We start from the raw sequence: 12,953 nt of genomic DNA, 5'->3' as shown, positions 1-12,953 counted from the left end.
ACGGTGGTTAGTCATTCGTTTTACAATGATAATTATTGCACGTGTGTACGCAGCTTTACTGTTCCTTATCTGATGTGAACACCACCATGTTTTGCTTCCCATTCCTGCTTCCATATCTCTGGTAATCTTGATAGGCCAGGCCAGGAAGATGCTACTCCGTTGGAGTTCATTTAGTCCCAGCAGCTCTGGGATACTCGTTATATTTTTTTAGAAGACAGCAATCTGGCTTGTAAGCCTAGTACATTGGTGTTAAGTACCTATTTTACATCTGAAACATAACAAGCAGCACAAACATTGAACAGAAGTATCCCTGAGCATGAACTTACCCACAGAAATTGTGAATGTGATAATGATAATTTTCTTGACTCATATACTTAGCCTAACGATAGAAGAAACAGCTGTGCTACAGGAATGATGACATTTTTTGCTCTCTTTGAAATATTTTTTTTTATCTTTTAAATGTAATAATTATTTTAATCATTGGATGTTTTCTAGTTCCTAAAAAAGAAGGTATAGTACAAAGTAATAAATCAAGACATGAAGGACATGTTCAGACTAGAATTTACCGCTCCCAGGCATCTGCTGTGTAACACTGGGAGCAGTATCAAGCTGTCACTGCAAGCTGGGCTTTTTTTAGGAGTTTGAAAGTAACTGCAAGAGCCCAGCAGAGCGGTACTTTTTCATGTTTGCAAGTGGAACAATCAAAGTCTACTGAGGAAGCCAACAGCTCCTGGATGCTACATGTAGTGTTCACAAAACACAGCAACAATGTCTTCAACTGCCTTTCAAATAAAAGATGCAGAATAGTTTCAGTTCAATACTACTTAATTTTTTGCAATAGGTTAAATTGCTTGCAAAAGGGCTACTTTGAACATGCCCAAAACCCACCCCAGGACTGCACGATAACAAAAAACACTGTTAGAGTGATTCATACTACAGTGCACTGTGCTACGTTTGTGTACATTTTCATGCATTAGGCAGCCCATCCAAAATATAAGGCAGAACAAATTACTAAATTTTAAGTTTATTTCTCTTTTTGCAGCATACCGTAATTTGGTAAGCAAATGCATTACGGTGTTGTGATTCAATGGATGGAATAGCAATGCATCAACACGTGCATGCTCAGTTACTGTGTGTTGTAGTATGCATATTTTACTTCAATTTACTTTATTTTACTGCACGGATATGAATGAATCTTTAAACATGACCTGTAATAGCAAGAACATAGAATGAAGAAAATATATGCTAAGTAAACTCCTGTAAAAATGAGGTTGTTGACCAGAAACTGTACAATTCCCTTGTATCAGGTGATAGATAAAACATGTTTTCTTATTATAGTGGACAAGTCTAGTATTCTTTTTCGTATTTCAAAATGTGCTCCGTATACTGGTAGTCCCTGGGTTACATTTGAGATAAGGACTGTAAGTTGAATTTGTATGTACGTTGGAAAAGGTAGATTATTTTAATAAACGCAATTCGGACAGATGTTTGTCTCAACATATAATTAGGCAGCATGCTGTCAGTTACTGTATAAAATCCTCTCTGTGAGTTAAACACAAAGCAAGCAAAAAAAAAATTCTTTATGGAGCCTAGACATTCATTAACTCCTGTATTGATTTTGGAATATTTATCTGCATAACTATGGATGTTAAATCCCCTATCAATGCATATAGATATTCAATAAAAGGAGGTTCATGCACAAGTGATAGCTAGTAACTCACACAGTTTAATTAAGAAAACAAGGTGAAACAAAGTACACAGCAATATTGTTTGATACACAGATATATGAACTTCAATCAATGATATATAGAGCACACAGAAAAAAGGTTATTAGTAGTAAACCCCTGTAATAATCTAATATTGCTTAGTACAATACAGCAAAACAATATAACAATAATAACATGGACATATAATAGACAATATAGGAATGTAAAGATGTAGATGGGAACCCAGGAGCCTGATTCCCTAAAAACTCTTTGTTATTATCCCAGCTCCCCTTTTATATAGTTAACCTCCTGGGCATTTCACTGATGTCTGGATTTCTGTACCAAAAGCGGTACACTTTTTTTCATGAAATTTTTTTTTTAAATTGTAGACCTGTAACTTACAGAAATATGTCTGAACAAGGGTCCAATAGATATCCTGAATATAATAAAGTTTGAAACACACAATCATGTAAAAAAATTACTTTAATAATAAAATGAAATAAAAAACACAAAAATCAGCTTAAACAAGAATACATAAATAAATGAAAAATACTGAAAATGCAATAATTCGGTATGCTGTATAGTACTTTATTTTTCTAAAACACCTCCCTAGTGTGGTAAATTTTAAAACAGGGTCCAACATCACATACCCATAGACAACACCACATAAATATATTTTGTATTATTTTGTATTGGATTGGATACAGGACTTTGTATTGAATCCAATAAAAAATATTTGAATTTCCCGCTACGACCCCTGTCGACGGGAGTATGCACTGACATCATCAGGAATCACCGAGGGACGCGAACGCTGAGTGTTCTAATTCTTTCCCTACTTCCATGCAAAAAGCGTTACATTTTTTGCATGGAAATTTATTTTAGATTGTAGGCTATAATTCTAAGGCATAACTCACCGAAATATGTCCAAAAAAAAAAAAAGTAGTGTATATTGTAATGTACTGTAACTGTACAGTAGCTTATATAGTATATATATAATAAATATATATATTATATAAATTATATATTATATAAAGATTTCTTTGTATTGGACTCATTACATCTTTTTTGTATTGAACCGAATACAAAATGATTGGAAACCCCGGAAATCGTCACTGCATACGCTGGGAGAAGACAGAAGAGAGAAGACGTCTCCGGAGGAGCTGCGGGGATAAGGTGTGTTTTTTTTCAGTTGTAATCATATTGTCATATAATGTTGTATGAAAATCAGATTGCACTGTAATGCTTGTTTCTATTTTTAGCTACCCTGAACCTGGTTTGGGGTTAACGCTTTCAGCAAGTTCTCTTACCCCGAACCAGGCTCAGGGTAACCGCCCAGGTGGTTAAGTCCCATTAGGTAACATTGGGGACTCTTGGATTGGTTAGTGGGTGTGTTCTGTATGGTTACCAATGTCACAGAGACAAAGTTAGAGTAATCCCAAACTTTCCAGTGGATACTATAATCATGGAGGGTAAAGATATGAGCTTACCAGTTCAATAGGTTTATGTTTTCCGTACAAACACAAGCATTATAGCAGTTTTCCTCAACATGGAGGAACCCCTTAAAAGAACTTTCATGTCTTTTGGGAAGCCCTTTTACAATTACTATATTGACATCTCACAGTACATTAGTGTGGTGAGCAGTAGGAAGAATGCCTCTGACACTGCCAGTAAGAAGACTGTCACCTATATAGAAAGACAAAAGATCATTGGAGTCATAAACTGACCTGAGAGGTGGAAACTGCACATTGTTCGGGGAACTCCTAGCAATCTTTGGGTTTTAGAATGCGGCACATGACTTAAAAAGACACCATTTACCCTGCAAACAAAAATGTGACACAACTCAAAGTCAGGACGGCTTCTGAAATGCCACATGTACAGATTTAGGTGAGCTATGTAAGGAATGAATTTTAGCTGCACATACACAACACATCAATGAAACAGCATCCCTGCAGGTGAGCCCTAAATCAGTGACAGCTGCCTAGGAATGGAAATCTTTCACTCTAAAGACATTTCCCCACTTTCTGTTGATTCCTCTGCACAGGAAGTAAAGGAAAATCTCCATACCAGGACAACAAAACTGATGAATAAATACAAATAAAATTTAAAGGGATTTTTTTTCATAAGCATGTAAACTAAAGAGGAACTGAAAGAGAACATTTTGGGTTTAAAGTAAGTGCTATTCATATTAAATTTCGAGGCAGCCAAGGACGATTCCTAAATGCTGTGGACTTCCTTTTATTTCCCTCACACGGACTTCCTTTTATTTCCCTCACACCCACCCTCTTCCTATTCACACCCCATGAAATGGCAGCAGTGACCTTTTCCCAATACAGGGTGCTGTGTCAGCTCTGACACAAGGAGGTGGTGTAGTAGAAAGGTCGGTCTGAGGTGACTGCGTGTGAATTATCAGCAGGGCGCAAATACTACTGCCTGCTGACAAGTCAGAGATAACACTGGAAGAGAGCTGCCCTGCACTGCTCCTTTATAGTGGAAGAAGGGCTGCGCACGTGACCTGCTGGGACTTCACTCACACTTAAGTGGGAGAGATAACCGGGGGCGTGGTCAGACTAAAGATTGCGCAACAGGAGCTGCTACCGAGACACGGACAGAGACACGGACAGCCAAAGGCTTATGGCAGCAGGTTGGGAGCATTGCTGCTGCTCTGAGGATGTGAGTATACCCCTATACTTCATTGTGAACTATTTACCTTATACACAGGGATATATTTATACATTTCTTTTGTGAATTTATGTAAACCCAAACTTGTTACCACTTTATCTTACACGTTTCTTATACAAATATTAAACAATGCTAAACCAATACCTCACCATTATCTACAGCTAGTTGGATCAAGTGGTGCTGCTGTGCTGTCCAGAAAATCCTATTTTATATATATAATTTCCATTCACTCCATGATATTAGATACAACAGGTAACAAGAGGTAATCTCTCCAAAGTGTACATTTTTGTCTCAGAAAGCTGTCCCCAATAAAAGATTTCAGCTCATATCTCTGTAGGCAACTCAAAATGTCAAGATTGCAAAAAAAACTTCCTTACTGTATCCAAAACTGGAAAATACAATTTGTAAATGCTAGGAAATATTAAAGTTTGCATGGAGCAGAGGTTTTTCTTTTTGCTTCTGTAGCAGTATAGGTGTATTGGTGGTGGATGTACAGTTCTGATGAACAACCTGGCTGAATATTAGGTAAAAGCACAGTGGGACAGACTATAATATTATTATTTTTATTATTATTACACAGGAAATATATAGCGCCAACATATTACCCAGCACTGTACATTTAATAGGGGTTGTAAATGACAGACACAGACAGTGACACAAGAAGAGGAGGGGATCCTGGCCAGAAGAGCTTACAATCTAAGATATAAAAATAATTATTTGAAGTAAGAGGAATGCATATGCCATTGTGATGTTTTAATGTGTACAATAGGTAAACATTTAGGATATGCATGATTAGAACCCCTGATAATGTTTTATTGTGGCTGTGCACAATTAAACCTCTTTATTTATAGCTGTCATCAGCATAGGGAGAAATGGTACGATCGGTGACAACTGTTTTAGAAAAGAATATACTCCTGATTTGTAAGGTTTGCCTCAAATTTTCTGTGGTGTTTACAAGTCAGGAAGGGAACTCCCCCAAATGGGACATATTTTTCCACTCCCTGTTCCCATGACTTTTGTTTTTACTTTAACATACCAACGGGTAAGGCTGGAGATGCTGACACTGTGTGCTGACACTGAGATTTACATATAACTTCACCTGTTTATTTTCCTGAACCTACTAACTGTTCGGATCTTCTTGTATGTATATTGTTTTTCATTTGTAGATTTTGAATAATTAGTTATTTCTGCTTAGGCATTGTTCCCAATTCAAGTATAGAAGTAATTTCGTGCGGTAGCTGATGAGAAATGTTTTTGTACTAGGAGATTTTGTTTTTGTTTCTGGGACTAAAAATTTACAGTGGTAGCCTTAACCTAGGTTTTTTATCTGCACTTCCAAGTTTTTGTTAATTAGTAACTTTCAGAAGTTCTTCAAGTTTGATTTTACTGTAGATGGTGTACATAGATCAGCATAGCATACTTTACTGGTGCAACTACAAGGGTAGTAAATAGCTATCTGTATTACATTGTTGGGTGTTGAAGTCCGACTCAATTTATTTACTTTTAATGCTTGCTTAATAGGTGATACGCAAGTAGCAGGATTACTTATTTACTATTCTCATAAAAGAAGTGTTCCTATGGATCCAGCATTTGTGAGTGGAACAGAGATTTGTTTTATTTTTTTTTTGTGCCAAGGTAATTATCGGTTAATAAAACCAGGCCCCCCAATGTGTCTTCATGCCTATTTATATATAACTTGCCCTACAAGCCATGGTTCTCCATTATGCATATGTTAACCCGTTCACATGGCCAAGAATGTTAACTCTCCATAAAAGTCACCAGGGTAACATAACTTTAATGGAGAACTTTATTAAACATGTACCTTGGAAAGGTCAGGCATCATCACATGGGATTTGGGGTTTGCATAAGTCTATATAAATTTACAAAAAGGCATCTCTAGAGATCGTTTAGAGATACCCATGAACTATTTTAAAGTGAAACTAAACCTCACTAAACTCTCCTGTCCCCTTTTTGTCGCAGGGCATCACCATCTTTTTCCTTCTTCACTTCCTAGTTGCAATTTTTGTCCTTTTTTTTTTTTTTTTTTTTTTTTTTTTTGACTGTTCCATAAAACATAAATGAGAATGCCTATTGCGAATAATGCCCTACCTTATCATAAATTTTTAAAATTGAACTTTAGTTCCACTTTATTGGCTAGTCAGTAATAGATTGAACACCTTGTTCCAAATGACTTATTTTTAAAAGTGTTACATTTATCTGAAATATTATTCATCAAGGGTAATTTTAGTGTCACCCTGTCATTTATTCTGGTGACCATTGTCATCGTAAAAAAAAAATTGGAATTATCCAAATTTTCAAGTTGTCCTCAGAACAAGTCTTTCAGTGGAGACCACAATGTTTGAAACAAGAAAAAGTTGTGGTTATACTGTGAATATGCTTTTAACAAAACGAGTGATGTGACTTTTCCACATGGAGATCAGTATAAGAAAGCATTTAGCTATATTAGCACATTCTTCACTTGACATTTGTTTATGTCTTGTTAAAATCATGGTATTCATGGTAAAATGTATTACTGGGAGCGTAGTGATCTGGTTGCTAAAAAGATGATCATAATTAGCTGTGAGTGTGGTATGTGACCGACACTCCTTATGCCCACAGGAATTTGTTATACATTGTGCAAGAAGATGAATATGCAATTGACAAAACAGGTAAAAGGACATGTTTCAAATCAAAACAAAAGTGATTCATTATTTATAGCAGACATGAAGGTGGATGAAATGTATCCCAATTTAACCCAGTATTAATTATAAAGTATGTGCATTCATTTTTAAATAGTATATGTTTTTATATTAGTCTCATTTAGCTTTTCTGCTTTCTATAAAAACTAAAAGGCTCACTTCAAGCAAAGTATACTCCATGATTCAGGCTCCCTTGCTGCCTCTTACTTGTTGAAGCTCACCCTATGTATGTTTTAGCACTGGATTGTGTCAGAATTTACCCAACTGAATGACAGAGTCCCATATACCTGGCTGATAGAAGGTAAGAGCACAGATTTTATATAGGTGCAGCTAATGACCAACCTGCATTGATTTAACAACAATAGAAAAGTGTAATGTCAGACCCTTGCTGCCATGACAGACAGGAATGTCTGCATGGGATTGTACATGCTGAATATTGAACCACCACAAAATGCACACTAGAAACAACAAATAAAACGAATAACGGGCATATGAATGTGGATAAGCTATGGTTTTAGCTATTTATTTTTTCAATTTAACTTTTGTTTTGTTAACTCATAAATATAATTTTACAACAGTCTACGTTTTCAAGACTCAAACACCATAAATTTAAAAGAATTATCTACTGTAAATGATGTAAAACACAGTCCATCCACAAAATAGCCACCTGGCTTTGTAGCCTGAAAATCAAATAATAGACCCTAAAAAAATTGCTAAACACCATGTATCAGGACCTCAGGACAAACGGGGTATGCAAACTTTTGGCTTAATCATTATAGGATGCTCCCTAAAATAAATTAGAAGCCAGTCCAAATTCCTAATTGTTTTTATATATCATACATTCAAACGAACAAAAAAAAAAAAGAGGAAAAAAGATATATATAGGAGTGTATATAATTCCCCTTATTTCTATAGTTTACGATAAGCCACACTACAGGACAGAAGGAGACAGTAGGTAAGAGCAGGAATTAGTACAGAAGCCTGTGGCTTTAGGTGACTATTTGTTCCAGTATGTTAAGATTAGGATTAGGTCTGCTATCCTTTAGCCACAGTCATTTAGTTTAAAGGAAGCTGTGCATCTTTTAAGCTGCGTACACACTTGCAATTTTTGTCGTTGGAAAGGATCTTTCACGATCCTTTCCAACGACAAGGGACTGCACGATGCATGAACGGTGCTATACATACAGCACCGTTCATGCTGTATGGAGAGGGGAGGGGGAGAGCGACGGAGCGGCACCCTGCTGCGCGCTCTCCCCTTCCCTTTCATTAGGATCGGTCATCGTCCATCGTCCGTGGATCCGGCAGGACGGTCGTCCAGACGATGGACGACACCGACTGTACACACGGCAGATTTTCGCCCGATAATTGGCCGATAAAAATCTGACGTGTGTATGTGGCTTTAATACCTTGTGAGCTCTTCGCCTACTCCTATCTAAACCACATCAAAAAAGGCAACTAACTTACCTTGAAATGGGCTACCACCTTTCTGATCAAGGTTCCACAGATTACAGAAGCCTGGTTTGAGTTTAGAGTTTGGAGCCTTTAAAATACACTGGGTTGTCTTTTATGATATCTATAAATTGTAGGATATACTGTCACAGTAAGTGAAAATAATCCAAAGAATTTGCTATTCCTTGGATTTTTTTCACTTGCTGTGATAATACATGCAGTTAAATGGGCTCAGCTTCACTGCCCTAATAAATATAGGTGTGAGAGAGGCACCCATACCAAGCCGTCTGACCGATTCCTTTAAAAGTCTTGTAGATAGCTATGCTTCTGCTGCTTCTACATATTTATCTAAAAATAATTAAAAAAATTCTTTATACCAATGTAGTCATAGTCCATTGGAGTTGCATGCCCCCTAACCGTCGATTGATTTCATATTTGCATTCTGACATCTGTGTGTGCTGGGTTTCCATTTATTCATAATTGTACCCTGAATGGATTTAGCCAGCAAACTGCAGCTCAATGCTCAACGATTTACAGAAACCCAAAGCTATATAATGCTGTACTGTGCTGTATGCATTAATTGTTTGTATGATGTAGCACAATTGTCAAATATTACTAAGGGCTCATTCCCACTACAGCTGTGTGCTGTGTAGTCATTCTTTATGTTCAGCTACCTGACATAATACATTAGACCATGTGTTTGTTACTTATATTTTTTAGCACTTTATTAAAAAAAAGACAAAAAAAATTTTTCACTTGGACAGTTATTTGATGCACATGTATTGCAGTGCACTGTAAGGCACCATAATATACTACCATGCATTGTTGTATGCTATGTTCAAAAAATGCTTCATGTCCATTTGTGCACACGCACAAATTAAATAGACTATCCTCTACATTTAGGTGTTGATGTTTGTGATACCATGAACCTTTCAGACCGAAATAAAAAAATTGCCACAGCATCCGTGGTCCATTAAAACAATTTGCATTAGCTGGCACTGTGACCAATACATTTCTCATATGGTCAGTGTAAAGAGCCCATAGTTATTGGAAAATATTTTGAGGGCACAACTTAATCTGTCTCCAACCAGTATCCTCTAATATGATGCCTAGTCTGCTCCCCCCTACTTTCACTTCATAAACAGCCAATGTATTTTATCACTATGCTACTGTTACAGTATAAAGAGATATGTATTATACCACAACCACAGTGTAGCAGTTTCACAGGAAACAAGAGACATTATTTGTAATAACTAGATATAGTTGTTGATATGTACATTGATAATTTACAAAATATACACAGAAAATAAAAGTAAGAAAACTCAATACATGTTTTACTTCTCTCTTTGTGGCCTTATTTCTCTTGCTGTATTTGGCAGCATCCTCCTTTGTTCTCAGCTTCATACTTACCTACACTGAAATAGTACTCTTTAGTATATGGCTAAGGTGTGTAGCAACTCTAGTCATTTCTTGGAATGGCTTCACCTCAAGATATAGAACTATAATTTTTTCAACAAACGTAGTCTTGGCGGGTCATGCATGTTGGGTACAAAGAACAATATGCGCTTCCACCCCTATCCAGACTAATTATGACTGACTTGTCTACAAAGGTGTTGGTTATGTAGACCAAGGGTTAAGGGGGTGGGTGACACATGCACAGGCAAATTGAGGACACAACAGTAAATAAATCAGCTAGAGCAGAACCAGAAATATTCCATGGTATTGTAACATGTTTTTACAGGTACAGCTGTGTGTGTGTAAAGGCTGCTTGTCATATTCTGCAGCCTAACTCCCTGTGATCAAACCTTTATTTCATAAATCGTTGGCCATACTACTTGAAAGTTTCAGGGTACACAGGGTACCCTCATGGCTACTAGTAACCAAAATTTCTTAAAATAGTTTCAAGGGGGTTCACAAGTTTTTAAACTTTTCTGTTCTTAAAATTGAACATGGGGGTTGTTGTTTGAAAGGCAAGGGCATCTAGGAGCCCAAAATAAATAATGCAAATTGGGTGGGGTTTATAAATTTATACCTACACTTCACAAAACTATAACTGTAATACTATGCTACCCTTTCTGCTTTTCTTTAAACCCAAATTTCCCTGGAATGGGGAGGTGCAGGAAACTGAAAATGTAGGTGCAAGTGGGGGACATTTGTATAAATTCCCCCTAAAATTTAATAAGCATGAGATCATTAGAACATAAACTCTACCGATCAAAACGCACTGCCCTGTTACACATAACTGCTTCCCTACCGTAAACCCTAATTTCTCTAAAACAAAGGGGTGCTGGTAAACAAAAATATAGGTGCAAGTGGACACATATGGCTAACACCCCCCAAACTTCACCATGGCATCATTGCAACATACAAAACTCTACCCATCAAAATGCACCTCCAAGTAGAATTTCCTAATTTATGTGACTAGAATTCATGCTCAGTTCAGAATGATTTTGTTTTGGTGGGCAAAGTTTTTTTTATGTTCCAATATGTTGATACTATAGTGATGAAATTTTAGGGGACGTTATCCACTTGGGTTGCATCCTAGAGAGTTTTGGTTAATTAAATTCTGGATATTGGGCATTTTACTGTACAATGTTTATTGAGTATAGAGAGCTCATTTATAGGCGCATATGTGATACCTACTACACACTTTTTTGAATGTTCTGATCCAGAGCTGTGTAAATGAGCCATTTTTGAACTGCATGGCTTGATCTGCTGCCCAGTAAAACAGCTGTGGTTAAATGTTTATTGGATATTAACTACCGGTATTTCTGATCAGTTTTGAAATATTAGCTTGTCTATAACAATTTCCTGTTGAAGAGCTGCCATTGTTTTGACAGGGTGATAATTTTTCCAAAGGTTATGCTGGCATTTCAATGCATATATTGTGCCCTGGTATACCTGATACATAAGAGGTGGATGTAATAAAATGTTGGGACACATGACAAACTTTTTGTAATGTTTGATTCAAAATCTACCAACACGCCTGATTGCTGCATAGCCCAGTACAAGGAGAAAAAAATAAGTTGGAAGCAGATTTACTTTGGAATTACTTTGGATTTAATTTTATTGAATCGGAAGTAAAAGAAAATCTTCCTCTCAGGTGGTAGTATTTAGGAAATTCACTTTAATTTTATTATGTTCATAGGTCTCCCCAGAGGTTTTTAGCCGGTTGCTCCTCCCGGCTGATTTGAATACCCCGCCCAGCTCTCGGCAGCTCTCATCCTCGGATGCAGGGATCTCGGTGAGGCCGCTCCGTGCTCTGTGTCATCAATTCAAATGATTGCTGCCGTGGAGCAGACAGTTCAGCCTTCATGTGAAGGAGACACAAGCAGCCCCGCCCCCATCTCGTAGCACGAGCTCTGCCTGTGAAATGTATCCAGTGTGTATAAAGAATCCATGTCATTCTGCATCCTCCCGGCTCTGTGTACAAACCTCCATATCTCCTAATATGTATGTCACAATGACCTGTAATTTTCAGGGTGAACAGGGGACCCTCATAGATACAAGTTATTTTAATTTCAGGCCCCCAGATTTAAAGAATTTCAAGATATGGGGGTCACAAAGGAAAAAAGTTATGAAAATTGAACTTTGGGGTTGCTGTTTCAGAGAAAAGTGCAACTTGGAGTCCTAAATTGAAAGTGAAAATTGGGGACCCCGGGGGCCACTAACATAGCAAGGAGCATTGGGGTGGGGCCCCTAAATATATACCTACCTGTCACAAATCTATACATATGAAACTGTCTGCTTCTCTTCTTTGTACACCAATTTCTCTGAGGGCGGGGGTACAAAACTGAAAATATAGGTGCAAGTGTCGGGCACTTTCTCCCCTTACAATCTCATTACTATTGCATCATTAGAACATAAAACACTCTGCCCATCAAAATGGGCCTCCATGTCCTGTTACACATTCCTGTCCACTTATCTAACATTCTGAACTTCAATTCATGTGGAGACGTAAGAAACCAAAAATATAGGTACAAGTGGGGAACATCTGTGACTAACATCCCCTAAAACTTCATCACTATGGCATCATTAGAAAATGAACTCGGCCCACTAAACTTTATTGAGGTTGAGGTACTGGAAGGTTACAGTCATGTGTAACAAGGAAGTTTTTTTTATGTTGTAATGATGCCATGATGATGAAAGGTGATTGCCACACGTGTCTCCCACTTCCACCTATATTTATGTTTCCCTGCACCTCTTAATTCAGGAGAAATTGATGTTTGAGGTAAGATGCAGACAGATATGTGTACCAGAGCAGGCAGCAAACTTTGCTAGGAGGAGATTTATGTTCTCATAATGCCATAGTAATAACATTTTAGAAAGGTTTAGCCACAAGTGTCCCCCACTTGCACCTACAGTTTCAGTTTCCTATGCCTCCACGTGTACCTAAAAATATCAAGTTATTACAACCAAC

The 12,953-nt window shown here is 37.3% G+C and overlaps 1 protein-coding gene across 7 annotated transcripts in view; it reads left to right on the top strand.

Annotated features, from left to right (window-relative positions):
• Positions 1-4,047: 4,047 nt before the first annotated feature.
• LOC140326265 (N-acetyllactosaminide beta-1,3-N-acetylglucosaminyltransferase 3-like) overlaps positions 4,048-12,953 on the top strand; it is a 59,943-nt gene continuing 51,037 nt past the window's right edge. For 2 of the 7 annotated variants that reach the window (XR_011919810.1, XR_011919809.1), the window contains exons 1-2: positions 4,048-4,376; positions 7,238-7,385. The gene's annotated coding sequence lies outside the window, so the exon portion shown is untranslated. Of the gene's footprint in view, positions 4,377-5,429; positions 5,526-7,237; positions 7,386-12,953 lie in introns of those variants that run through there. The other 5 variants (XR_011919811.1, XR_011919812.1, XM_072404705.1 and 2 more) reach the window with 4 other exon arrangements.

This window comes from Pyxicephalus adspersus, chromosome 3, assembly GCF_032062135.1.
Source record: "Pyxicephalus adspersus chromosome 3, UCB_Pads_2.0, whole genome shotgun sequence".
Taxonomy (NCBI): domain Eukaryota; kingdom Metazoa; phylum Chordata; class Amphibia; order Anura; family Pyxicephalidae; genus Pyxicephalus; species Pyxicephalus adspersus.
The sequence above is the reverse complement of the archived record's forward strand: the minus strand, read 5'-3'. Positions and strand labels throughout refer to the sequence as shown.